Raw genomic sequence first — 26,348 nt, forward strand, 5'->3', positions numbered from 1 at the left:
TGAGGATTCATGAAATTTATGATTCACTAAACGGGATTTTCTTACTTACTACATTTTTTATTCATTCCGTTTATTCATACTGGCAGCCAGCCACCTGTGTGTGATGTGCCTAATTTCCACGGTTGTTCAGTTCTGTTACGGGAAACCTTACTGTCATCGACAGACAGCTGGAAAACATTTCTTCTTTCGACTTTGCCTGTCCATGAGACGTGTCCGTCTGAATCGGCAAAGCATCCCTGTTTGCCTGCTATCCTTAGATACTTTGAGACCAAAGTCCAGCGCATGAAAAGCAATAACTCATCTCATCTCTTAAACAGACATTCATTTAAGTACAAGTCGTTAAAAATATAATCTCCTTTTTTCAAATTTCGTACTGAATAAACAAAGAACATAACAGCAGGACAAAACTCCCAAGGATGAGATGCCAGCTCCACACCAGCCCCAGCCTATCATGTATAACCTCTGTTATAACCTCTGTTATAACCTCTGTTATAACCTCTGAAGTGTGGAAAGCTAAATACAAGAATATACCCCTATTCAATTTAGGAATACAATAAACAGTACAATTTCACTCAGTTGTTCAGTAACATCTCCCATCCATCCATCCATCCATCCATCCACACACACACACACACACATATATATATATACATACATACACACACACAAACACACATAAATACATATATATATACATACACATATATATATACACATACATATACATATATACATATACATATACGGAGGCCGGCAAACTTGTGTATTGACACCCCCTATGTTTGCTTCCATAGTTCCATTCAGTTGGACAGGCAGCGCCCCGTCATCAAACATGCCTCCTGTTCAGCAACCACAACTCAGAGACACTGACACTTCCTCACAGAGCTAAGCAAAGAATTGACCTCTGTGTAACTTATTCCACCTGTTTCTTGTTGTCTCATGCTTGTCCTGATTGATTGACTTGATTATATTCTACACCTGCTCCTTGTTAGATTTGTTCTCTGTATGTATTTAAGTACCTGTTCTTGTTCCGTTCCTTCTTGGTTTATTTTGGCTATTTCTGTCTCACCAGTTTGCAGTTGACCCCTTGTGGTTCCTTTACTTTCTGATTCCCCGATTGTGTTTCATTTTTGGTAATAAACCCTGATTTATTGGAGCCTCAACGTAAATTGTTCTCCCAGTGCTGTGCCCTACTGGAACACATAACCACATACACACACACAATAGTACAGTATTATTGCAGGAATGTGAAATATTTAACATTGTGAACATGATTCCTTAATTATATAAATTGGTGGCATACAGAGGGAACACTCACCGTCGGTCAGTTCAGCAAAGCATTACCTTAATGGGATTCTTATTTGCAACCCAATGAGAGAGAGACAGGCGTTCGCGATCCTTCGCTTCTGAATGAATGTATGTCACTAAGCAGTGCTGCAGACCGCCTGGCAATACGATCTGTCACTAAAAAAAAGAGGCAAGTAAATAAGTGAAAGGGTTAAAAAAAAAACAGGCTGGATATTTATTTCCAGGCCATTTATTCTCATTAAACAGCCTAAAGGACATCAGTGGGGGTGGGGGGGGGGGGGTCCTGCCCCACGGAGGTACCAGAGGGAGGGAGGGAGAGAGAGAGAGAAAGAGAGGTAGCGACTGATTTCACTCATGGTACTGCTGTGGAGCGTGACACCTCTGACGGAGTTACCTTCTGTCTGCAAACCGAACAGCGATGGCGATGAGGAATTGGCCTTCATATCGTCAGTATAAGATCCAGGCCGTGCGTGTATATGTGCATGTGTGAGTGTGCGTGTGTGAGTGTGCGTGTGTATGTGTGTGTATATGTGCATGTGTGAGTGTGCGTGTGTGTATGTGTGTGTATATGTGCATGTGTGAGTGTGCGTCTGTGTGTGTGTGTGTGCATGGGGCATGGATAGCCAGTCAACGCTGCCGACAGAATCAGGCTTCATGTCCTCACTATAAGAATCGGACTGTGTGTGCGTATGTGTGTGCGTATGTTTGTGTGTATGTGTGTGCGTATGTTTGTGTGTATGTGTGTGCGTATGTTTGTGTGTATGTGTGTGCGTATGTTTGTGTGTATGTGTGTGCGTATGTTTGTGTGTATGTGTGTGCGTATGTTTGTGTGTATGTGTGTGCGTATGTTTGTGTGTATGTGTGTGCGTATGTTTGTGTGTATGTGTGTGCGTATGTTTGTGTGTATGTGTGTGCGTATGTTTGTGTGTATGTGTGTGTGTGTGCGTATGTTTGTGCGTATGTGTGTGCGTATGTTTGTGTGTATGTGTGTGCGTATGTGTGTGCGTATGTGTGTGCGTATGTTTGTGCGTATGTGTGTGCGTATGTTTGTGCGTATGTGTGTGCGTATGTGTGTGCGTATGTGTGTGCGTATGTGTGTGCGTACTGTATGTGTGCCCGGTGGGGGGTGGATAGCCAGTGGAAGATGCTGAGGGATCCATTTTCACTATGAGCCCAACACCAAGCAGACGACTCCAAAGAATTCTGAGCTAAGAAGCAGTAAGAGTCTGGAGGCTGATTTTTATGTGAACATTAGGAGTCGCCCTGGAGAGACAGCAGTGCATAAAGGGAAAAATAATCTCTCATTTCAATATTTTAAGAAATTACTAGAGGAGTTCCTCTGTGGCCATGTTTCACAGCAGTGGATGTAACAAATGTTAAGCCAGCATGGAATTTTTGTGACCAACTGCATAGACTCGGGGCCTATAGGCGACATAGGTGCCCGTCAAGGGTGCCTGATTCTGAGGGGTGTCGACTGGCCACACTTTGCTTTGGACAGGGAGCTGTCAGCCGTGATGTTTATGTTAGTGACGATGTTGATCATGATTATTATCATTATTATTATTATTATTATTATTATTAATAATAATAATATTTGCTAGGAAATCTTATATCTTAAGGATGGAGTAACTCCTTCATTAAGTCCACTGTCCATTCTACTCGTGAAATTAGTAGAAGACCACAGGCAGATAAAAATGAAAACCCTATTAGGTTTGATCATTATCTTCTGTTTCTCCATGTGCATTAGTTAGAGTGCAGTGAGATTACTGTGTGCAGTGCACACGACACAAGACAACTGCCAATAAAAATCAACAATTTGTTCATGGCATAACAAGGCATAGAGCATAATTAAAATGTGAGAATAGAGATTTATGAGAGATATAAACCCGATACTTACTAATTAAGAAACAGGAAAATAGGCCTAGATGAATTAAAGTAGATTTCAGACCTGCAGATCTGTACGGTATCTGTGCTGGAAACACCTCATCACTTAATTCATGCCACCCAAATGTCCTCAGTTCATGCAGCAAACAGCTGTTGTCACACGGCGATTAAATTCACTAAAATAGCCGGATTTCTCATCTACAGATGTGATTAATGTTAATCACTTCTCCAGTTTCTGCTGCAGCTGCTGTCTAGGGTGCTGAAATATCGGAGCAGTGGCGGACTGTGGTATCTATTAATTAACCCCGATCTGCTCACATTTTTCCTTCTGAATACAAAAAAGCAGTGGATTTGAAAGGGGAAAAATTACCTTAAATATACTGCAGTAAAATAAGTGGATCTTGGGCATATATGAGGCTTTTTGTGCATTTTCTGTGATTCACCTTACAGCTGTTGATCTGCTGTAATACTGACCTCTGCCATCCGATATACATCAGGTCCATCGAAATATCAGTCGTGTTTTTAAAGTGGGATAAATCCCAGTGTCTTTGTCAGCCTAATTGTAGAGGAAAAATTGGCCAGTAGTGATGAAATTACAGCCAGTTTTGACAAGGTCCCCCCGTGTACCGGAGCATCCAAAAAGCTGCTGATGTTGATCTTTTATCTTAGTGTGTTTGTAGGAGGAAACTTTCCTCCCTTCCCCTTCTTCATCTCACCCCTTCCTCCTCTCTCCCTTTCCTCCTCTCTTCCCTTCGCACCGCGCAGTAGCTCCTCCCGTCGCCGGTGCTTCGCTGCCGCTGCGCTTTACACGCACATCTAACGGGATCCCGTCCGCTGCAGCAGACCGAGTCTCTCCTGAAGGTAGGAGCCCGTCTCGCCTTTAGCCTGTAAAACGGTGTCTGTGAATCTTCACTGGCCGTTGCGATCACTCCGAACGCTTCCCAAAGTTAATTTCTCTTAAAGTTGATGGATTCGTCTTCTTAGATCTTGATGTGGGAGTAGTGTAGTTTTGCTGATCGATGAATTGGTAACGTACTGTAAAGAACGAAGCGGAATAAGAGTAATATCAGATGCACTTAGTGGAGAAAAGCCTGCAAATATGTATTCATCATGTATTCAGGACACAGGGAATTACTTGAAGCGATTGCGATCCGTCCCTACCCTCCTGTCTATTAACTAATTCCATAGAGATCCCAAATGATGATGATTATCTGTTTCAGGTTAAATTAAATTTCAAAGCATGACTGTCTCTGGATCAAAAAATTAAATATGACTAGCTTTGTTGCATAGCAACCCACTGCAGTTCATGATATACTGAAATAATAGTGCAATGTTTCCGTGAGCTACGTTTGCTTCTTTCGATTCTTTCTCTTTAATTTTGTTTTTGCATTGAATTATATCGAGTAAATCGCCGACATACTCGAACCTCAAAAGTGGCTTGACGTTGATTGTATCATTCAAAAATTCTTATTCTACTCACCTTACCATGTATAAAACAATCTATGTGTTTTGCTAGACGAGGTTTATTCAGCACAGTCTACAGTACCGTCTCTGCTACGCGTGTGTGTGTGTGTGTCTATGTGGGGGGGGCATGGGTGTGTATCAGAATTCATAAGTTTGGTCATTTTGAAGATTCTGTCTGCATGACAGTTTATATTGCGTTCCAGAGCCATGAGCTTACAGCACATTAACAAGGGAAACTGCAAAAACTCGGCGGTGAAAATTATTCAGCTTGGTGACATAATGTTGATTCCGTTTTAAACGTGTTCTTCAAGCACAAATCTAAATCCACTGTTTTTTTTCTGAAACCTCTATTACCAATGCAGACTGCTAATGGACAGTCCTTTTTACCACAAGGATTTCCTACTACATTTAATCAGCACTTGGCATTTATATGTATTTTTCAGTTTTTATTGAAACATATCATAAGATTATTATTTTTTTTATTATTATTACAAATGAATATTACAAAGTTAAATATGTCCATTGTGGAACCTTCATGTGATTAACTTGTTAGTGCTCCGAATGGCTTCATTTTACATTGAAGTACACAAGAAGCCTACGTAGTTTGCTGATTTGGACTCCTAGCATATGATTTCCATCCATCCATCATCCATCCATCATCCATCCATACATCCATACATCCATCATCCAACCATACATACATCCATCCATCCATCCATCCATCCATACATACATCCATACATCCATCCATCCATACATCCACCCATCATCCATCCGTCCATACATCCATCCATGCATCATCCATCCATTCCATACTGCTTATGCAGTACAATTTTGTGGTTCCAAGTGCTTCATTCCAAATGGTCTCTCCCTGTAAAGTGCTTGCTTTTGCCTAGAATGCATCATGTGCCTGCCTCTGGTTTGCGGTTTGCTCATCTGCCTCCAGTTGCACTTTAGCCTCCTTTGCTCCGCCTGTCTGTCAGCATCCATACCCAGCCTCCCATGGAGCACACAGCCCGTCATGCACTTCTTACCTCCAGAGACAATGACTTTGCATTCTGCACAAGCCCACGCTCATCCTGCCAAGTACCCTGAACGACCCTGGAAGCCCACAGCGAGGGGCTCGTCAGGTCTGCCTGCAGTATTGCCTTGGCAGACAGACTGCATCCATTTCCTCCAGGTGACCGCTGAGAGGTTGACGGCGGGAACGGTCTAGTGCTGACCTCATAGAAAATAGCGGTGTGAAATTCTGCCATTTCTGATGTTTTTGGCACTTTGATGCAGGAAACATGAATGTCTGCTGTTCATGCAGCATCACTTTGCTGGGAGAAGGAAGAGACATGGAGGTCTGAATGGTGTCACGACCAAAGGGGCCACATTGTTTTAGTTACCATGACGAGCAACTGTCATCGAATTACAATATCATCATAGATCTAACGGATGCATGCCACATAAATATGTATCCAATCAAATATCCCTACTGTTCCTGGTAGTGAGAGTCAAGTATTGAATGTCACGGTAAACAAACTAGGATGCGTGAAACGTCTTTGTATATATTTGTTTTCATGCTATTTTATTTCTCTGGTCAGATGATGTTTCATCGTTCTTCACTATGACATATAACCTGCCAAAATTATCCAACTGAGAAACTGTATAAAGGTCAATTGTACCGCGATTCACCCCTTTCATGCCTCTCAGGGAATGAAAAGGGTACAAATGAGAGGTTATTTTTTATCGTAAACTATGGTTGAACCTCTTACTGCAACCAAATGCCCTTTAGTGACATTATTTCAATGACGGAAAACATGGTTAGTTGTTATGGGATCGGGGGCGGCATGGTGGTGCGGCGTTTAGTACTGTTGCCTCACACCTCTGGGACCCAGGTTCGAGTCTCCGCCTGGGTCACATGTGTGTGGAGTTTGCATATTCTCCCCATGTCGTCGTGGGGTTTCCTCCGGGTACTCCAGTTTCCCCCCACAGTGCAAAAACATGCTGAGGCTAATTGGAGTCGCTAAATTGCCCGTAGGAGTGCAAGTGTGTGTGAATGGTGTGTGAGTGTGCCCTGCGATGGGCTGGCCCCCCATCCTGGGTTGTTCCCTGCCTCATGCCCATTGCTTCTGGGATAGGCTCCGGACCCCCCACGACCCAGTAAGATAAGCGGTTTGGAAAATGGATGGATGGATGGATGGATGTTATGGGATGAAACAACACAGGTTACTTGGCATTTAATTGTAATTTTGCCTTTTCTACGAATCAGAAGTTGCTTTAATATCAGACACCCTCTTTGGGACTCTAGAGATCTCTCCTTCTCCAAAGACTCAGTTTATTCGGGCTGCTGAAGCTTTGTGTGAAGAAGTAGGTCGAACCTTCCTCATCATGCCCCAGTTCAATTAAAAGCCAGTAATTGGGCTAGTTATGTGTCCAGCAGCTCCCCGCTGCGCCTTTTAGCTGACATTCTGCAGGCCCACAAGCTCTGGCCCAGCAACTGTGGTTGATTCCTTCAGGGAGAACATGAAGCAAAAAGTAAATTATGTAGCATGATTTAAAAAGGAGGCCGGCAAACTTCTGCATTGACGGCCGCTGTGTTTGCTTGCACAGCTCTGTTCGGTTTGACAGGCAGCGCCCTGTCGTGACTCATGCCTCCTGTTCAGCAACAGCGACTCCAAGCCGCTGATGCTTCATCGCGGAGCTACAGTAATACAGCGAAAAAGGGGAATAACGAGTGCCTGCATTCCTGTGCTGCACAGTGTGGGACGTGTGGCTGCAGAAATACAGATGTCGCTCCCATACTGAATTATAAAACACTTCGGGGAAAAGTGGTGCAATGTCAATGATTTGCGATACAGAACAGATTTCAGTGCATAAAAATTTCAGCAGGCTCTTCCAAGCCCCTGATTGGCTGCTCTGTTCCATTTTAAATGACTGAACCCTCAGCCGGTATCGGTGCTGTGACTGTGCACGACTGGACTCCACGGCTGCCTGTGTCTCTCCAACTGATAATTTGCATAATTCCTCCACACCTTCATGAGTCTGGGAGAATCGTCCCCGCAATATTAATAATTCATATAAATGCATTTGGTTTTTTTTTCCTACCTGCCTTACTGAAGAGAACATGCTTGATTTTCCCATTTGTGGTTCTGTAGTATGAAAATGACCGAAGCCCCTCGATCATTTTGTTTGAATGAATTGCACTTTTAGTGTGTGCAGTTTATGCATTTTGTCATTCAGTTTTTTATTTGAAGGTGAGCGATGATTACAGGTTCAGCAGCAGAGGAGCAGGATGGGAACCCATAAAGACCTTAAATTGATGTTTCCTTTCCTTGCTCTAACTGCGGAGACCGAAAAGGATCCACTAGCCTAGAAACTGAAATGATATTGAAAGTAGTGGAAGAGATAATGGTTTATACATCACCAATCATCTACTATGACCAGATGGCTCTAGTACTACCTAATAAATGTGGATTACCAAGCTTTTCATGAAGGTTATCAGCTCAGTGTTCCACATCTGAAATAACCTTATAATTGCTACTCAATTGGTAAAAAGTTTAAATCATTAGTACCCTCATAATATACAGTTTTATGTTACCTGTAATAAAATCATTTCACATCCATTTTGCTATGCGAGCATGTAAGTACCGGGACATTAGGATGTACGGCTCAGTGTTCATATGTCATTATCTGTGTGCAATTAAGGGGAAAAAAGACACAAGTATGGTACTACAAAACACAGAACCTCATTTATGCAGCACAGAGATATGAATTCTTTATAACGTACTATCACAGTTCATCTAATTTTGAGTCGGTTCGATATGCCAGAGAGTACAAGGTTTGGCTGTTTATTTTTGAACCTTCTGGGGAATTCCACATAAAATGGCAAAAAAATGTCATCATCTTTACCTCTTTCACCATCTAATAAGGAGTCAGTGGAAACTGTCGACTGTTTTCTGGAAGAAGGATTTGGATTGGAAATCTATGAGGAGTAAAATGGGATTTTTTTTTCCTTCTTAATTTCATCCTCCGCCAAATATCCTTGATTGTCTTTGTAAATTGACGCGTTCATCTTCTGGTGTCCGACCATGTAATATCACATGTGCGTGTGGCCCTGGTACCGTGAAAATGTAAATAATAGCTGAGATGTTGGATAAACGGTCCCTTGGGAATTATATTAAGCTAATGACCGGCAGGGATCCACTCAACAGGAATCAAGAGAAAACAAGACACAAGTTGTTACAAAACAGCGATATGACTTGGTGACTTGGTGTGGAATCCAATGCAAATCCATGTCAGGAAAATAGTTCTTTAAGTGTAGTGGGCTAAAGTGCTGATGAGATGCATGGTGAGCTCATGAGCGCTGAGTGTAGCAGTGTGCCACCTAGGGGCATCTCCTTCACACTGACTGCTCATGACGGGGAAGATGCCGTCTACATTGTTTGGTTCCATGAAATATTCATAAATCCTCAGATTAGCTCTGCAAAAATCTGCATGTTCCCGCTTCTTTAATGAGGTAGCAGGCGAGGTGGCACTGGGGATCAGATCACTACAGTACAGAGCGCCGGATACCAAGCGTAGTAAGCATGGCTTCCGTTTGCCAAGTGGATCAGCCTCATATTGCATCACATGGGCCGTTGCCTTATCGGGGCCACTGTGCGGGCACCATCAATTACAGCCAGGCAGCACGGACAATTAATCTGCAAAGGTAATACTGAAGGACAAACATCGAGGGAGGTCACCGGTATCGCACATGTTCAGCCGGCGCTTCCCAGAATATCTCGGGGGGGTGGGCGGCGCGGACTGATCCATTTGGCTGGAGCTGTGTCCTCTAGACTTCCTTGCTTGAGGATTATTCTTGAGAAATCACACTCAAAAATGTTCCTATTCTGCTGATAATACTTTTGCATTTTAACTGGAAAATAGGAAATACACTCATTGCGAGAGCAGCTTTTCTAAAAAGGGCAACATTTCGGTTTCCAAAGCCAGAATAATGCTTCCATGAGAAACCCGCTTGTCAATAACTTCCAGTTTCACACTCCTATGAAAAAAGCAGGCTTCCAATGTCATAGTAATAAAAAGCACATTCTTGCAGAACTGTTTCTGCTCTTCGGTGCTAATGAACTGAAACATAGTCTTTTTTAAAACATTGTTTATTTTAAGCATTTTTGAGGGAAAATATTTAAATGTCAAAGAAAATTGGTTGCCATTGTTTTCATGTTATTTATATATGCAACTGAAAAAGCAATTTGTTTCAGTGAAATGAGATGTTCTGCATGTTGCCTCATTAAACACAAACATTCTCAAAATGAACAGGAATGCAGGATATTTCACCAAACAGTGACATCTCTGCATGATGTATTTCACGTCCTGACATTTTTGATTCTTTGCTTAGAAAACATGACAAAAGACTGGAACTACAAAGCTGACAACAGTGGAAATTGCAGGTATTGGGGGAACCTGCAGGCTTCTAATGGCTGTGATAGTAGCTCTGTAAGGTTACGGTTAGGGTGCAGGGTTAGGCTGTAAGGTTACGGTTAGGGTGCAGGGTTAGGCTGTAAGGTTACGGTTAGGGTGCAGGGTTAGGCTGTAAGGTTACGGTTAGGGTGCAGGGTTAGGCTGTAAGGTTACGGTTAGGGTGCAGGGTTAGGCTGTAAGGTTGGGATATAATATTAAGGTGACTTGTTATGTGTGATAATAGCTTTGTTTGTTTTGTAGCAGATCCGCAAAATTCTGTACATGTAATCAGCTGTATGGTAAAATTTAACATGTAAAAAATCTTACAATACAGATTATTCATACTTAGGCTGATTTTCATCACTAAGGAAATAAAGAGGGAAGCTTGCAGAATTTTTTTTGTTTGTTGCTGGGTGGGAATCTAAGGTGTGCAGGGGGGACCAGTTTTTATGCGTTTAGTGTAGCTGCGGGTGCTATAAGTCAATAACTCTAACCCCCAATGATGGATGTTCATGTAAGTATCAACCCTCCCAGGAGTGACGCGGCGTTAACAGGGTGCATATGCATGGTCAGCACGGCATGCGACTCTATTAAAGTGTCAGGCTGCAGTATCTCTAAGGGGACCATCAGCATGCTGAATAATAGCTGCAGTGGTGAGGCGAGGCACCCATCCATAGAGGGACTGGAAGAGGCCGGGGACCTTTCCAAAGAGGCTGAGGCACTGGACATTTTTACATATCAAAAAGACAGATGACATTATATTTCATCATTCTCAGCGGAGGACGTGCAAAGAAATCCCACTGCTTAACTTCCTGACTTTAGCATATCTGTCAGCTCCAAATGTATTGCTTCATGGTCAGATTATCGTGGTGTTACACCGATTCGATGACTTGTTAAGGTGAACAGCGTCACTAATCATTCTGCCCGTTCAGCTATTTCACCGAGACCAAAAAGAATAAACCCATTGTTTTATAGCTGAACGAGATACTTAGAGACTAATTTGGCAATTAATGGATTTTGAGGGGAAAAAATGAGTAAAAGGCAGCAAATGTTTATGATTTTGTCACAGAGGGTCACCCTTGCTGAACACGAAGCCCTCTTAAGGTGGGAAGGAACGTGCTCGTGATGCTTCAGCTGTTTCATTTAACGTCGCTCATTTGGGTAAGTATTCGGGGGCTGCTTTGAAGTGGGGCGTGAACGGCACCCCAAATTGAATTCGGCTCTGCAGTTGTGAGAAGAGCTCTTCCCATGTGCGCAGGGCTTGCCTGTAATTCAATGCATAGATTAGGATGAGATGGTCCCTGGAGAGCACCCCCGTGGTTGCAGCAGACGTTCTGCTGTGCAGGCATTCAGCTTGGCATGAAGCTGGCGGCCCCTTTTGTGTGTTTAATAAACAAGGGCCTGAATGCAGTGGGTGATAACGAGAGACAGTGGCCCTCACCAGAAGCAGTGGTGGCCGTGCGCCGGGTCCTCGGGGACACGCGGCTTCTCTCTCATCTCGTGCGAACTCCCCTGTTCCCCGGACTCTGCTGGATTTACAGATACTATTCATGCTGTTACAATGAAATTGTTTTCTCTTTTTTTCTGCCTTGCTATCTCTTTCTATCTAGGCATCTCTATTCGCTAGACGGGTTATATTACAGCACAAATGAGGTGTCCTGCGTTTGCTCAGCATTTTTGGTCACTGCAAGTGCCTGAGTAGCCAGTATCAAGTCGTAAGCGAAGCCTTAATGATAAAAACGGACAATCCTATAGTCAATTATAAAAGAACCAAACAAGTCACTGGAAATCTTAAAATGTGTAAAATAGGAGGAATACATGAACACACACACACACACATAAACATATATTTCCATTTCAGCAATTCTGGCCTGATGTCTATAATCTTTCATCCATGCATGGGCAAGATGACTGGGCTGATATGATTTACCTATAAGATATACTAAAACACGTGGAAGTCATTAACAAAACAGACATTAAAAACTGCCACGAATGCAAACATTCCCTCTGCATGGAAATATATTCATCCTCCATGCTGTATCTGTTTATTTAAACCAAATTAGTGTTACTGAGGTGTTGATGGTACCCATTTTAATCATAGGACTGGATAAACGATTACTATAATTACAAAATAATATTCAAAGTAAACAAGCTTTTAAATACTTCACTCTTCATGATTTGCCTTGCAATTGCAAGCTTCCTACATGAATTTCTAAATCAAGAAACATCTGCTATTTCCTGGTACGAAAAGTGAAAGGCCTAAATGCGTCTAAATGTCAAGACCGAGTGTCAAACATATAACAAAAGTAAAATTGCTGAAATATACCTTGTGATTCTTTGCGGTGGTCCGGCAGTAAGTGAAACCCAATGCATACAATAAATGTAACAATTACATTTGTATTGTGCCACAAAAATGATTCCAATGAAATATAATCACCTATTTATTGTTTTAAAACCAAACAAAATTAGATATTAAGATAAATAAAACCGTTAAAATCATAACTCAGTGTGAGAACAGAGGCTTCACAAATCAACCAAATCAAAGTGCATAGACAGCATCTGCAAACCTTGCAGCTGAGACTTTGACAACAAAACTGATCATTAAAGCAGCAAAAGGATGTTAGAGGGCGTCAGCTTTGAAGGCAGCTGACATGGAGCAGGGTGCATTTCCATCTCTCCCATCATTCCCATCAAACGCTTTCTGTGTGAATGGCTGCTCTAATGGGCAGACTCTGATGCTAGTCTTCAGCTCCCTTCCTTCCTGGTCTGCTCACCAACTGGCTCTCTGCTCTTCCACAACTGGGGCTCACTGGAAGCTGCACGGCTCTCCGCCAGTGGGATAATCAGATTAGCAGAGCTCTGTCGCACACCTGACTCTGTATGTTTCACATAATGCAAAAAGGCCCATTAAAACTGACACGTTCACCTGATTTTCTCATTTGTTCACGGGAGATTCTGTAAAGCCATAGTGATTTTAGCAGCTTAGCATATTATTAAGGGATTGGTTTTAAAGGTTTAATTGTAATATAATTCTTCTTGAGCTAACTTTTGTCATTCATCTACCTACACCCTTATGCAAATTAATTGAAACAATTTGTCGCATCTATATGTAGACACACTGACCACAGTTAAGACAGACATTACAGTCACATTAATTAATACTTTTTGTCTTGGGTCTGGATTTAGGATCTGGGGGATTGATTTCCTGCCTCTCTGTGGGCACAGTGCCTCCTCTGTCCATCCACCCAGCTCTAACCACACCCATGCAGGCCTACCAGTCTGTGGGCACAGTGCCTCCTCTGTCCATCCACCCATCTGTAACCCCACCCATGCAGGCCTGCCTGTCTGTGGGCACAGTGCCTCCTCTGTCCATCCACCCATCTGTAACCCCATCCATGCAGGCCTACCAGTCTGTGGGCACAGTGTCTCCTTTGTCCATCCACCCATCTGTAACCCCACCCAAGCAGGCCTGCCTGTCTGTGGGCACAGTGTCTCCTCTGTCCATCCACCCATCTGTAACCCCACCCATGCAGGCCTACCAGTCTGTGGGCACAGTGCCTCCTCTGTCCATCCACCCATCTGTAACCCCACCCATGCAGGCCTGCCTGTCTGTGGGCACAGTGCCTCCTCTGTCCATCCACCCATCTGTAACCCCATCCATGCAGGCCTGCCTGTCTGTGGGCACAATGCCTCCTCTGTCCGTCCACTCAGCTCTAACCCCACCCGAGCAGGCCTGCCTGTCTGTGGGCACAATGCCTCCTCTGTCCGTCCACTCAGCTCTAACCCCACCCGAGCAGGCCTGCCTGTCTGTGGGCACAGTGCCTCTGACCATCCACTCACTGTACTCTCTGCCCTGCTGGCTGTGCATTCTCCACCGTCTTATCCATTGCAGGGTGGTTGTAATGCACAGTAACGGTAATTCCTTTTCTTGTGTACATCAGGCTATCCATAACAAATGATACCCATTCATTGTTAAAAAAATATAAATATATATGCCAGGCATACCTAGACAAAATGTTACCTTGGACTCACAGCCCAATTTTATGTATGACCTAAGGGCCCCTGTGAAGTGTGGGGCCCCCTGGGGGTCCCTCCCTTTCCCTCTGATGCCTCTGTGTGTGTGTGTATGTGTGTGTGTGTGTGTGTGTGTGTGTATAAATAAATGTAAATTGTATTTCAGTGGCGGTCTTGACTCATCTCCTACAGTTAGTAGCAGGAAATAGTCACAACTTGTCAGATTTTCTGCTACATAATTTTCTTAAATAAATCTATAGATCTTAAACATCAGTCACTGCAGAGGTGTTACTTTTGCATATGACTAGCTCGAATCGATATTTCTCATCTGCTGCACACGCTCAGTCACTTCTGTATTTACAGTGATTTGCCCCCGGTTAATTCCCCCTAACTTCTCATTGGCTGCAGATGGCTCGGTTTCCAATAGCAACCTGCACCTCGGGAGCCGAGTCTGATGAAATTCTCGAAGTGCCAGGTGTCTGCAGCATTGTTCTTCAGCGGCCCTTTCCTCCGCTCTCCTGTACTACGTGTCTGCAGGGCACAGTGAGATACGTCCAAATGTGGCCTGAATCCCGACAGAAAACAAACTCATTCTGCTTCCACTTCCTTTTTCTTGTGCCTTTTAACATGCCATTAATTGTGAGAGACGTGTCTGGAATCTGTAATCGCTCTGCTCCCTGGAGCGCTTGCTCTGTGGCGTGACCCCCGCTGTGTTCAGGGTGACCGGCTTTTGTGCTCCTGTCACAAGCCAGGAGGACCAGCAGGTTCTTGTTTATTTTGAAGGACCTGTCTTGTCTACGCTCACGTTAGCTTGATGTCATACCAACGTCACTGTCACTCAACAGCCACCTCCACTCGACATATCCTGCATGGTATTCTGTCCCCATTGCTGCCCATTAATACTGCAGTGCTAAGTGTTCAGATGCACATCGCAGACATGTATGCCAGCTCACACCCCACCCCCAATGAAGGGCACTCTGACTGGCTCGTATCTGCCATTCATTAGAGGATGGTCTGCATTCCTTCCAGTGAATATGGACATGTTTTTCCTGCCCTTGACGATTCACTGTTCTCAGGCTGAATGCTCCCAAACAGTACCCTCACTGTTTGGTGGTGTACATGACCCTCGTAGCAGAGCTAGGAAGCACTAAATATAATCTGAGGCGAGAAGAGAATGTTCTTCATGCTTATACGACAGGGAGTTATGATGGGAGAGAAGCCTACAAAAGAAAGGCATGGTCTTTGCTTGTTGTGTACAACATGAAACCCAAATGGAAACTGTATTCTAATAGGGACTCGAAGTTGTAACACAGCCACCCGGGATACGCAGGCTGCTTCAGTGCCAGGGCAACCTACTGGAAATGTGAGGATGGGATTTATCGCCTCAACCGCGACACGTTGCAAGGGCGAGCCCAATGATGACGATCTTCTTCATTTTTTTTTATTGTGATTCCATTAGCAGTCACTTTACAAACTAATACCCATCCTTCCCGGACCTTAATTCATTAAAACCTAGCAGTCTGACTTTCATTCATTTCAGGCATCCTTCCTTCCTTTTTTCTAAATCAAACAGTCGATATCATGTGGTCTTACAGATCATGCCATCCTATAACTGCAAAGTAACATGTGCAGATGCTATGAATAGACAATTAAATTAAAGCATTAACAGCTGTGTTCTCACAAGTTGTGCCGTTTACCCCAGTGTCGTCGCCAGTGAAATCATGTCCGCTCGTCCCTGAGCAGTGAAGTCTGTCTGCCAGAAGCGTCTCATTTCCAATGAGGTATGTTGCTGCTTAGTGTCGCCAGGGGAGATTTTATCAGTGAGAGTCAATGGATGGGGATTTGCTCTTCGGAAAGAACGACATGGGGAAAAGTACTGAAATCTGTCATCTTTGCAGAGAACCTGATGTGCTCTTGTTATATTTCTGTTTCATGTTGTGTTAAGCGACAAGCTTGGTGTTGGATTTATGGCAGTCGTTGGGGTTTCCATTATGAACAAACGTAAAACGAATGTATATTAGGTAGCATGGCACACAATGCAGCTCCATCTTCACCCTGGAAGGTGTAAAAACCTCACAGTGCTGATGAATTAGATAGCCAAGCCTTTGTCGTAAGGGTGGGAAGCAGTGTAACACCACGTACTGCAGCAATAGCAGGAGTAGCGATTCAGCGTGGATGAAGGCGGTACTACTGCTAGGGCCTTTCCAGCTAGTTAACTGGCTGCTAACCAGTATACATAAAAGCATGCGTACCCCGAAAGGGAAGGTTTGAGTCACTTCTGCTTCTGTACATTCTCGGGTTCATTTCAGGTCAGAATGCTTAGAGCTGTTGCCCTAATGACCGTGGAACATCTAACATTTGTAAGCAGTAACTAAACAGCGGCCTTATCTGTAATCTCCTCCCATAACAGTGAATGCTCCCTCCCCCCTTAAGCACATTATCTCTACCCAAAGCCTCTAATTGGGAATTCTGTGCCCATTTATCTTCATTTACAGCTGGAATATTGAAATCATTAGCAAGAAAATCGTGCTGTTTATGGTTTTTAATATGGAGCATTGGGATTATGGGTGTTGGAATCAATGATCGCGGCTTGGGGGGTTGATGCACTGGATTAGGTAACACTGTTGCTGCCAATTTATATATATTTATTTATATAAATCTATTTATTTCAAGTGATTGAGGAAAGTAAAAAAATAATATATATATATATATATATATATATATATATATATATATATATATATATATATATGGGGCGGCATGGTGGTGCAGTGGTTAGCACTGTCGCCTCACACCTCTGGGACATGGGTTGGAGTCTCCGCCTGGGTCACATGTGTGCGGAGTTTGCATGTTCTCCCCGTGTCGTCATGGGGTTTCCTCCGGGTACTCCGGTTTCCCCCCACAGTCCAAAAACATGCTGAGGCTAATTGGAGTTGCTGAATTGCCCGTAGGTGTGCATGTGTGAGTGAATGGTGTGTGAGTGTGCCCTGCGATGGGCTGGCCCCCCATCCTGGGTTGTTCCCTGCCTCGTGCCCATTGATTCCGGGATAGGCTCCGGACCCCCCGCGACCCAATAGGATAAGCGGTTTGGAAAATGGATGGATGGATATATATATATATATATATATATGTGTGTGTCTGTACTACAGTGTGTACATATATGTATATGGTAAATACACATAAATATGGTCATATATTTTAAACAAAGATTTCCCATGTTTACATTTAAGCAACTGTGTCACCTAACCTTATGCTTAACATATTTATTATGAAACGCTTAACATTTAGATATTGATTAAAAAAGTATCTGGTTTTATCAAGAACTTAATTGGGATACGATCCCAAACGTCTGTAATTAATTGCCACCCACAAAGCACAGGTTCAGTCACCTCTGACTGATATCTTGCCAAAGCAGTATGGATTTCTGCTAATCCCCGCCAACATTATAGCTCCGGGTCTCGAGTTCATTGGACGTCGCTGTCCCCTCCTTTCTGTTCTCCCCCAAATTCAATTTATAAATCAATAACTAGTTAAGCTAACTCTATCGAGGGCAGAAGGTGTGGAGTACGTCGCTGCCTGAAACCACAGAGTGTCACTTAATGTCACCGTAACACAAACCGGACACAGATGCTGAGGGAAATTCTGCGGGTGTGTTTCAGATCCAAAGGGGTAAGACATTTAGCTGTAAATAAAATGATAAAAATAGGTAAAAAGTGTCATTAGTCTAAGAAAATAAAAATGAAATACAGTGGAGTAGGTAAAATTATGCATGGCTGTATATGCAAGATAAATATCCTGGTATGTCAGTGATGGTCTGGCAATGAAATGGTCACAAATGTACACAATTCATCCCGACCAAATACAATTCAGAAGTACAAAGAAACACATTTCATCAGCCCATAATATTACATGGCAATCGATCCGCTTATAAAAATCAAATAGAATGTTTGTTATAGAATTCAATCTCTGTCAGAAGAGGAGCATTTATAAAGGCAGGCTGATATTCTCGTACTGCGGCAGATCCATAGTTCCACCTCATCTTATGCTTAAGGAATCGGCCTTGTTTTACTGATGCCATTTGCACTCTGCAACATTTCTTTTCTTTTCAGATTGGTTATAGGTTTAGTTTAAGAATGCCATCTGGGGGGGGGCGTATTCCATGAAGCAGGATCTCTTAGTTATTTGGGTTAACTTAAGACAGAAGTCATGTTCATCCAATAAGAGTTTAGGTACGGAGCATTCCTATTGGACAATCATGACTTCTAGCTTAAGGTAACCCAGCTAAGTGAGAAGTCTGGCTTCATGAAACACCTGCCTGCTTTCTCCACATACTTCTTCTGCTTTAGAAGATTTGGAAACGGATTTGTATATGGAAATTCTCTGTTCCTCTTTGTCTCGCAAGTTTCCAGTTTAATTGTCACCTGTGGTCAGGCAACGCAGTGAAATTTCAGTGTTGCTGTTGCGAGAGGGATTGTGCAGATTGCCAGCAGTATAATGTGGAGGAAGTGCAGGTAGGGTGCAATATAATGGACACTCAGTGGGTGGACTTTTCAGTTGTTTAATAACCTGGGGGGCGTGAGGAGAAAAGCTGTCTGACAAATAGATCCCGTATTTTTGATTCTTACTATTCAGATATTAAAGGGTAGAATACTGCACTTCTGAAATGGACCATAAGGATCGATTCCTTAGCTGAGATGCTGGCTAGAAATCATTCCTTCAAAATGTGCAGTGGTTAATCTTTCAACTATGTCTGGCCTTAATCAGAACAAATAGAAATCATTACCTGACCTTTACCTTATATTTCATAAACTTGAGTGTCATTCGGTCACGCTGTAACCTTCAAGTGGAAGGCCGTACATCGTGTGAGGTGACAGCAATGATACGCTTTCTTGAGCTGCTGCTGTGAATTATGCTGTTGTATTAATAAGTATTTTGGTAACTCGCCTGGTAACCTGCGTGTTCAAGCTTAGGGACGGTTTTGTGAGAGTATGGTATCCAAATAAAGGACAGTGTTATTAATTTTCAACGAATGCATTGCCCTTCAGAGCGATGTTAGCTGTTTGATTTCTGAGGGATAAAAGAACAGCGAGGAGGTGCTCCCCACTGGGACCGTGGGCTGACCAAACTCCCTGCTGTTCCACCAGCCAGGCGTGACAGCAGAAACTACCGACATCCTTCATTTGCACTGACAAACAGAGCCAAGGCTCAGAGTTATTATCGGGATTTAACATTAACGTCTGTTACAGCCAGTTGTGCCATGACTGTCTGTACAGGAAATGTTTTCAGCACAGTGAGTGATTATATGACTTAGATTAGAGTGTACAGTATAGGTTGATTAATGGAATATGGTGGTCTGTGAGCCTTTTATCAATCATGCACGCACACATGTTCTGTCCGCATCTGCAGTTAGAGTAAGAGAGACAGTGTTACACTGCATCTCGTCTCTGAGCTTGTTTATATTTTTACAGCTTGTAGCGTGTTCTTCTTGATGGGCTTGAAAATGACTGTAATCAAAGATTGTTTCCTGCAGAATTACGATAACTAAAGACGGCCGAAAGCTGTAAACATGACGACTGCTTCATGCATGAATGCTGTCGGTTCCCATTTCCTTTTCAGGTCTCCCGTTATAAAACGCCCACCACCGCTGACTTGGGTAACTGATTATTTAACATTTTCGTATAGGGCACAGAATATTTATGCTACAGAAGTGTTGCCTAAGCGCATCGAGAAAATAATTAGCCCATATTTCAAGAAATGAACGAAAGATCTTCATTAGTCAAGCTAATCCACTATTGAGTCTCAGCTGAAATCTTTCTACTCTGAACTGCAATTTACAATGACAGGCACTGACTTCCACAGCGTTGGAGTGAATGCATTTAAAAATTAACCTATCTTGGATATTTGTTCGTAATTGATGTCACCGCAGTGAAATATTTTGTACATCAAACAAAAATAAGCATGGCATGAATATTAAGCAGAATTCCTTTAGCACTCGAAGACAATCCCATATCCATCTAGCAGAACCAGCATTCTGCAGAGAGACACCCAGGGAAAGTTATTTAATGCTTTGTACCAAACATGAGAACATTTGCATGCAGGTCAGTCAGTCACCCAAGTACAGCACTAGCTGGTTAATGTTATTTACGTGTGAAAGGATTTTTGCCCATTATAGCTGAAATGCTGATGAGGAATCTTTCGGCTGCCATAATGGAACCCCAACAGGTAAAAACAGAGGGAAGACAGCCTGTCAATGGGAGCAGAGCGTCACTCGTCAAGCGATACACCCTGCGACTCCAGCTTTAATATGAGCAAAACAGGGTGATCCCTAAATCTCCCAATAATGGAGTCTTTCAGTGAGGGGAAGAATGAGGAACAAACAGGCTCATTCATGTGGTTCCAAAATGCTAATGTGTCTGGCTCTTAGCGCTTTTTACGGGAGCTGGGGAAGTGCCTCGCTGGACCAGGGCTACAGCCTTACGTACAGCACAAGTGTGTCTGCTGTGTGTCTGCTGTGTGTCTGCTGTGTATCTGCTGTGTGTCTGCTGTGTGTCTGCTGTGTGTCTGCTGTGCGCACAGATGGGCTAGGCGAGCCGGTAGATCGGCAGGACTGCCAGTGTCCCTGTCACATGCTGACCACTGAGTTTATAATGTATATCTGAAAATGCATATGTGCAGAAATCTTAGGCAGTGAAAGGAAATGATGTTTAAATCTTCATGTTGGTATAAAACTATGATAACATGTCTGTCAAAGTGTGTCAGCTTAGCCACTTCAAGAACTCTGCAGAAATCGTCAGTCCCTGGAGCAATTAGCATTAAGGGCCTTACTCAAGGGCCCAATGCCCCCCCCCCAGACAAATTCATGTTATGTGTCTAATAATACTTCAAACTTTTTTGTTCAGTGTATAATTCCATATATGTTATAGTTTTGATGTCTTTCTAATTATTCTGAAATAGTACAAATAACCTTTCTATGGGTATCTGTGTCCAAACTTTTGACTGGCACTGTATATATGACTGCAGTCACTAAAGAAATCCCTGGACTCCATGAATTTCCGGGCTTTTGTGCATGTTCTTCAAATCGTCCGTCCATCCATCCATCCATCCATCCATCCATCCATCCATCCATCCATCCATCCATCCATCCATCCATTTTTCAGCACTTCTCCAGGTGAGGGATAGTGGCTCACAGAATGGGGCACTTGGCTGGGGGACACAATGGATGGGATGCCAGTCCATAGGAGAAACACACACACACATACACACACACACACGCACACACACTCAAATGGGCCATTGAGAGATAGGGGGGCACTGTTCAGGTACAGGGAGAGCGTTACGCACAAGCTAGTCTTACGATACATTTGGTAGCAATTTATGTAGCTTATTATTATGATCATTGCAGAGTGATGCTGTTACATTTATTCATGTGCTCAGACGAGCCCAGCCAAAACTGTTATATTTTTCATATTTTTTTATTTTTGTAGCTATTTCTGTTCTGTTTTAACTTAATTGGTAATTATTGCTCTCAGTCTCCCTTAGAGCAGAAGAATGAAATAACTATGTCAGCTAACAGTGCCAGATTTATCTTTAGTGTTTTATATTTATTGGACTGTATCCCAGCAATGCTACACATAAAGCAAAACATTGTTTAGTTCTCTGCACAAAAACTTTAAAGCTTCAGCTTTCCGTACTACGGGAAGGTCTCCTGTTTAAGGAAACATGGAAAAGCACAATAGCTGCACAATAGGCAAACAAAGACTTCCAGTAGGAAAACTTGTTAATGGCATTTAAACACAATAAAAAAATCTACTGGAAGCCTTACTACTGTTTTGGGACTCTGTTGCCATAACAACACCGGCGGTTGGAAGGACTGCATGCCCATCTGTATGGCAGAGAGATAACAAAGACCTCACAGCGAGAAGGAAACAGGTGCTGCTGTTTTCACTCAAGGCAATTCCAGGGGACAAAATTGCGTTTTAGATTCTCTCCATTTTCCTGCCTTAATGAGTTGAGCTCTGCGTTGTCTGGAGGATAAATGCTACGGCCAACTAATGAATGGAAACGAGCGATGGCACTTTGGGCTGGCGAGTCAAAGTAATTATTTCCTTATCTGGGGCTACGCAAGACAGGATATGCTGGCATGTCGGGGGAAGCAGAGGCGGCTTTAAATGCTAGACAGAGTGACTCTTATAAAAAGTCCCAGGCTAAAAGGAGGATGATGGAGCTGAAAGGCTCTGATACAGCCGCAGCCTTCCACCATAAATGCCTCCCACCGTTAAAAATATGAGCCGCTGTGTGTGACTTTAATGGTGCAGCGATTGATAATAAATGAACTGCCTGGAACTGAATTTGCACATTAATCTAAAAAGACCGGAAATGATATGAGTCTGTGCAGAAGGTCAGCATTTATTGAATTTCCCAAAGATACACTGCAGACCTCGGAAGGGGTCGTGACATCACACCCAACTCAATAACTGAACAGACTGAATCGTCTCTTCTGCGCAAACAGAACACATCTTAGCCGTAATCTTCTTCAACATGTCTGGAGATATACACTTCAAAACCGCGCATTTGGGTAAGGCCTGAGTGCCAAGGGCAGAGTCCTCCACTGTGATACCACCACCTGTCTCTGTCTGACTGTCGCCTCTTGGTTTCAGACTTTTTTTCCCCAGTAGAATCCCAGTGAAGTTACTCTGTATAACGTCGTATTATGCTTGGTGTCTAAAACAGTGAGGTATCTCAAGGGGCACTGTAGCCCATACCATGAATGTGCTTTATCAAAAAATCTGATTGATCAGACACTGTCGGAAAAGTCTGCTAAGTGGGCAAAGCCCAGCATTACATACATCTATTTTTGACAGTATTAACAAGAACCCTTTAGAGTTCAACACTGGGAGTTACTTCCTGGTTTTGACACCTCCCTTAAACATAACGGTTAGGGTATGATGGTATCCTTGCGCACATAATCAAAAAGAAATAGATACCTTCGTAATGCATTATAATGGCTAGTTAGAATTAATAAAGCATTACAGCGTCGTCTACTGGCAGTCATAAGACATTATATGTTGATTATAATACTTCATAAGCTCCAAAGAAGTTGTCATCTATAAATCACTATAGATTCCTACATAATCAATGATAATGGTCAGTATAAGCATTAAGGATGCTTTGTACTGCATTATAAAGGTATTTGTAGTGCATTATAGATTGGAGCTTCATAAGGCATTCGTAATGCATAATAAACATGGCCAAAACATTTTACGCCTTTCTTTGTAAATATTTATATTTATTTATATTGTTCATAATGGTTTATGAATGCATTGTAATGTATTATGAATGTTTCCCAGATTCTTGTAGACATGGCATTCATGGAAAGTGTTACAGAGAATTCTATCACATACCTCACAAGGTATTTTATATGAAAAAAACTCTAAACTTTAATTCAATTATTTGAAACGTTGAAAGCCATCTCTATTAGCATACATGAATTTTTATGACTGCTGTCTTGGGACCTAACCTATTTTCCTTTCCTTTCTTTCCTTCACACCTTTCTGATTTTGTCTCACCTTATTTTTGTGTTTCACTTAAAGACAGTGATATATGACCTATGTTCTTTACCGTATATGGTGCCATTAAGAGAGTGTCAACAACACCGGCATTGTGGGATATCGATTTTAGAGGATGCTAGACTATTGAAGTGTCCGACCTCTATAGTGCACTTTTTAATATTTATAATAATAAATCCAGGCTAGTGCCTCCATATGGCAAAACACTTTTCAGTTATCATTGAAATTATTGCCCACATTTTAGATACTTTTTAACTGCCATGGGTGTCCTATAAAGTGTTACGCCACATAACTTTATTCTTATTTATTATAATTTATTATAATTGCTATGAATATTGCTACAGGGTCGAGTTAACCTTTTAAAGTAATCTGTTTAATCATACTTGGGGGCAAAAAAAAACGCAGTAATATTTCTCAGTAAAGGGCTGGGTACAAATTTAACTGAATTTTAATGTAATGCACAATGGCCAGTTTAACAGGTAAATGCAATATATAATTTCTCACAGAGTCTAATAAAGTATTTTCTACTATTTTGTAACATATACTGCAAAGAGGCAGTACAAATGCAATGTGTATCGTGAGATATAAATTGTTTTTATGACGGCAAAGTCCACAAACGGCAGCGGCTAGCAGATCATCTCTCCAGATTCTCTCAAATCATGGGCGACCATCTTGTTGTGCTGCTTGAGCATCTGATGAAATGGGTTTTAATTCACGTTTGGGGTCATTAGTGTCATGGCAGCCATTGCCACACTTCACCAGGCTTCCACAGAGCTAATTAATGATGCATTTACCTCAGTGTGAGTAGTGGAGTTCAATGGCACTTACGTGCAGTGCGTCGTTGAGGGACTCAAGTGTGCAGCTTCAACACTCAGATTTACAGCGACACAGCTGTCAAGCTATGTACTTCTCAAAAGTTTCATCAAGGTGAATCACTCATATTTTATTCAGCTTTTTCATATTAATTCAGTTTTCCCTTTGCAGGTTAAAAATCCTTGTATGTAGAATCAAACGAAGTGCAAAGGTCATTCATTTTGAGGTTCTGCCATGACATAACCTAATCAAATGATGGAATAAAAATTATTGCTATGATAAAAAAAAAAAACCAAACAATTGTTACTTACTATTACTCAATTAACCAAGATTATATATGGATTAAACAGTGGACTTTGGTTGTCCTAAATGAGCCATGAGAATGGAGTTCTTTGAAGTAACGGGGGTGTAAAAGAGGCGTCCAGATCTTGGTAAGATGAGATCTCTTCAAAACCAATATGATAATACATTGAAATGCTGTGAAATGCTGTTCATTTTCTGGGGATACTGTTTGATAAGTTTAACAAAAGCATTTCCCTCAAAAGTGTCTTAAATGGTCTTTTGTCCCTTGATGGTACATAAAAAAATTACTTTGCCTGTTCAGACTCTTTCATCTTCCTTTGAATGACAATAAAGGAAACATTTGTTCTCTCTTTAAACACGCTGTCAACACACATAGAGACATCTCATTGAAAACCTGAAATCATTTATAGCCCATTTAGATCACGGTCGTGTCAGGAAGCCTCTTAAAGAGATCTTTGCTCAGGGTCTGGTTATGCTAGCATGCAACCGTATGGAGATATGGCAGGTGTCGCTGCACCGTTGACAGGTAATGAATAAAATGTTTGCAGCCTGTTAATCCATCAAGCTTTAGGTTCACTCTTATTTCCAGAAAGTTTCTATTTTGTTCAGATATAAGGAAACTTGAGTGAGACCGCCATACTTCACTCTCTGTCCTCCGACGGCTTCAAGGTCCAACTAGAATCTTTATTCATTGAATGTGTCACACAGCCTGTCACAGATAACTTGCAGGGGATAAAAGTTGTTCCACAATTTTTATATTTTTTCTGACTCACTTTTCTGAGTTTTAGCAGTAGCTTAGTGGGGGCAACCTTTCGAAACCGTGACTGGAACTTTAACTCGAGGTTTCGATAAGAAATTAAACTGAATGCTAGCATCAAAGCTGTAGGTCTGCACGCTACTTCAACATTTTGTCCTTAGATTGAAAATTTCTTGGATGTAAGTTCTATCATTCTAGTTGATTCATGTAATCAATCATATGTACCCTTTGGGCACATTTGCATAGTAATGTATTTTCAAATCAGGTGGTAGAATACAGGCTGCAGGAATTTCTACCCGACATCTGCTAATTGGTTCACAGAAAGGAAAGTCCGAGATGCATCACAGAATCTGTCATAGCTAATGTCCGCCATTCTTTATGCTTTGACTCACGTCAGCACTTTTTGTGCTACCACATCTACCACATCTACTTTACATTATATAAAAAAACAGGCCTCGGAATGATGGTCTTATTTGCAACAGACAATTACGCGACTGCATATTTTCGGATCAGCACTGCAAGCTATCTGATTCCATAGCAGTGCCAGAGGTCAAAGAAGCTTGGATTGCTTTTTATTTTACAAATTTGAACAGCTGGAAATTTACCGAAGCAAATCTGTTTAAGGGGCACTTCTAAGAATTTTTACAATTCCAAGGGGGGTACAGTCACCGCTGGTGACCTCCACGTAATCACAGAGCAGTCACTTGCCAGGCAGAGCCCTTTATTTGACCTACATTCTGTCCAAAGCTTCCAACAGATGTTGCTCTGCTAACTCATATGGTTGTAATTGCGTG

The 26,348-nt window shown here is 42.3% G+C and overlaps 1 protein-coding gene across 5 annotated transcripts in view; it reads left to right on the forward strand.

Annotated features, from left to right (window-relative positions):
• The first annotated feature begins 3,874 nt into the window (after nt 1-3,874).
• The window catches only part of chl1b (cell adhesion molecule L1-like b), a 59,408-nt gene continuing 36,934 nt past the window's right edge, over nt 3,875-26,348 (forward strand). For 4 of the 5 annotated variants that reach the window (XM_049023574.1, XM_049023579.1, XM_049023577.1 and 1 more), the window contains exon 1: nt 3,875-4,053. The gene's annotated coding sequence lies outside the window, so the exon portion shown is untranslated. The remainder of the gene's footprint in view (nt 4,054-26,348) is intronic. The other variant, XM_049023580.1, reaches the window with a different exon arrangement.

Source organism: Brienomyrus brachyistius, chromosome 8 (genome assembly GCF_023856365.1).
Source record: "Brienomyrus brachyistius isolate T26 chromosome 8, BBRACH_0.4, whole genome shotgun sequence".
NCBI classification, from domain to species: domain Eukaryota; kingdom Metazoa; phylum Chordata; class Actinopteri; order Osteoglossiformes; family Mormyridae; genus Brienomyrus; species Brienomyrus brachyistius.